The sequence below is a fragment of the Octodon degus genome, unplaced genomic scaffold, assembly GCF_000260255.1.
Source record: "Octodon degus isolate 3935 unplaced genomic scaffold, OctDeg1.0 scaffold00280, whole genome shotgun sequence".
NCBI classification, from domain to species: Eukaryota; Metazoa; Chordata; class Mammalia; order Rodentia; family Octodontidae; genus Octodon; species Octodon degus.
In genome coordinates, this window is record NW_004524856.1 from 742,214 (window position 1) to 745,209 (window position 2,996).

Below are 2,996 nucleotides of genomic sequence, written 5' to 3' on the forward strand. Positions count from 1 at the left end.
TAGGACTGGATCTGGGGGTTCCTGGAATGTGGCAGAAATTCCTACTGGGCAGGCGGGGTAGGGGAAGTGCTGTGGAGTGGTGGGGGGCATCCCAAGGGAGTGGAAGAGGGTCTCACCCATGCTGCACCTGGGCTGGGACTGGTCCCGCCGGTGCAGGGTAGCAGGAAGCTCTCCCACATACTCACCGGGCTTTTTTTTTTTGATGTATTTCAAGCTGGCCTTGAGTTCACTTGGAGCCTTGGGTAGCCTTCATCTCTCAGAAATCTTCCTGCTTCTGCCTCCCAAGTGTAAAATGATAAGCATGCACCCCCACACCAGTCTGAAGTTTGTTATTTTTTTTTGAAAAGTAAATATATGCAATAGCTTTATTTTGATATTTTCCATAGCAGAAAGCCATGAATTGGCTCTCTGAATGCATAAATTTACATTTATGAATATGGTATGTAGGTTTTCTGATCAACCACTTTATGGGGATCATTTGAAATGGTCATATACGATTTCTTTATAAGCATTTGAAATAATTTCCTAAATTGTTAGGAAAGTACAAATTTGTTATTATTATTATTATTATTATTATTATTGCATTGCTCACAGAGCCTTTATTGCCAGGGCAGAGGTGTCTGTCCACGCATCGGCCCCCACGTCCTCCCACGCACTGTCCTCGTATGCAATCCTCACATGCGGCATCCTTGCTCACATGGGCCAACTCCCCAGGGCACCTCAGTCCTGGGCACTGGCTCTCAGGGTGGCCCTGCCCTTGCCGGTTATCTCCTCGGACAGGGGTACCAGGCCCAGGCACAGCACCTGGCCTCACACTTCGCACATGCATTCTGGCAGGCAGTACTTCTGGGGCCCAAAGTTGGCCAGGCAGGACAGCCACTGCTTTTCCTGCTCCTCCCTCTGCAGTGTCTCCTTGCTCTTCCCCAGGATCTCAAGAATGCGCTCCACAATCTCCCCCTCGCTCTTGGTCTCCACCCCAACTAACACCTGCTCTCCAGACTCCAGGGAGAAGCGCAGGAAGGGAGATGGGTCATGCTCTTGAACATCAGGATCTGCACCCAGGGTCCTTACACTGGATCAGGGCGATGTTGACAAAGACGAACTTCCTGGCGCCCTCACCCAGACCCCCATGCGTGTTGTAATTCACAGTCATGACCTTCACCAAGTCCTTGAAAATCATGCAGCCCTGCCCCAGATACTGCAGTGTGCGGTGGATCGGGAAGCACCCCTTCATGGGCATGGTGGCGGCAAATCACAGAAGCGGGCACACACAAACTTGTTATTAATCCTCATAGTTTTGATGGAGTTCTTTGGGTCTTCTATGTAGAATATCATGTCCTCTGAAAACAATGATATTTTGTGAATCGGCTGTGGTGGCACATGCTTGCAATTACAGCAAACCTGGAGGTTGAGGCAAGAGGATTGCTATGAGTTTGAGGCCAGCATGGGCTATACACTGAGTTGGAAGCCAGTCTAAACTACATAGTGAGGGGCCGGAGAGATGGCTCAGTAGAATAAGCGCTTCCCTGGCACGTGCAAGTATCTGAGTTCAATCCCCAGATCTGCCAAAAAATAACAAATAAAAAAAATAAACTACATAGTGAGACTCTGTCTCAAAACAAGCAAACAATGATAATTTGAGTTCTTCCTTCCCTATATGTATTATCCCTTTTATTTCTTTATCTTGCCTAATTGCTCTGGCTAGTTTTTTTTTTCAGTACCGAGGATTGAACTCAGATACTTGCCAAGCAGGCACTTATTCTACTGAGCTATCTCCCCGACCCCTTGGCTAATGTTTTAAGTGCTATTTTGAATAAAAAAGGCGATAGTGGATTTCTTTACTTTGTTTCTGTTTTTAGGGGGAATGCTTTTAATTTTTTTCCACTTAGTATGGTTCTGGCTATTGGTTTGTCATACATGGCTGTTAGGGGCTTGCACATTAGCTCAGTTGTTTAAAGTGCCTGCTTGGGCAAATCCAGTCAGGTGCAGGGGACTATAGCTCGATTCCTCAGCTCCACATGCTGCACCAGCCCAGCCCTTAAGGCAGCCTGAGTCAGCAAAAAAAAGAAAAAAAGAATTCTTGTAATATATAGCTTTCAGTATATTCAGGTGTGTTCCTTATATACCTGTTTGCTTCAGAGACTTTATCATGAAGGCGTGTTGGAATTTGCCAAAATCCTTTTTCTGCACCTATTGGTATGATTAATATGGTTTTTGAGCTTGCTTCTGTTTATGTGATGTATTACATTTATTGACTTACATGTGTTGAACCATTTTTGCATTTCTGGGATGAAATCTACTTTTGATAATGTTTTCCATTCTATTTGCTAATATCTTGTTGAGTTTTGCATCTGTGTTCATGAGCAGATTGGCCTATGATTTTCTTTTTAGTTGACTCTTCATCTGGTTTGGGGATTGGGATGATTCAGGCTTCCATAAATGAATTTGGGAGCACTCCATCCCTGAATTTCCATGATTTTACCCTTTTCACTCCTAATTACATGGACTTAAGTTTTTTCTTTTCCTTTTTTGATAAAGTTGGCTAAGGATTTTTCAATTTTACTTAATCTTTTAAGGAACTAAGTCTTCGATTCATTGATTCTTCGTGTGTGTGTGTGTGTGTGTGTGTGTGTGTGTGTGTGTGTGTGTGTTTTAGTGTCAATTGCATTAATTTCTGCTCTAATCTTTTTTTTTTCAGTACCAGGGATTGAACTCAGGACCTTGTGCTTGCCAGGCAAGCACTTATTCTGCTGAGCTATCTGCTCTAATCTTTTTTTTTTTTTTGTGGAACCAGGAATTTGAACTCAGACCCTTGCGCTTGCCAGGCCAGCGCTTATTCTACTGAGCCATCTCCCTGACCCATTGCTCTAATCTTTATATTTTTTTCCCCTGTATGAGTTTTGGGCTTAAGTTGCCTTTTTTTTTGATAGAAGTCTAAGATTCAACATTAAGTTGTTTACTTGAGCTCACTCCTTTTCTGATATGGAAATTCACTG

The 2,996-nt window shown here is 43.7% G+C and overlaps 1 pseudogene; it reads right to left on the bottom strand.

The window, feature by feature from the left end:
* Nucleotides 1-720: 720 nt before the first annotated feature.
* On the bottom strand, nt 721-1,240 carry LOC101562448 (annotated as a pseudogene).
* Nucleotides 1,241-2,996: the final 1,756 nt, after the last annotated feature.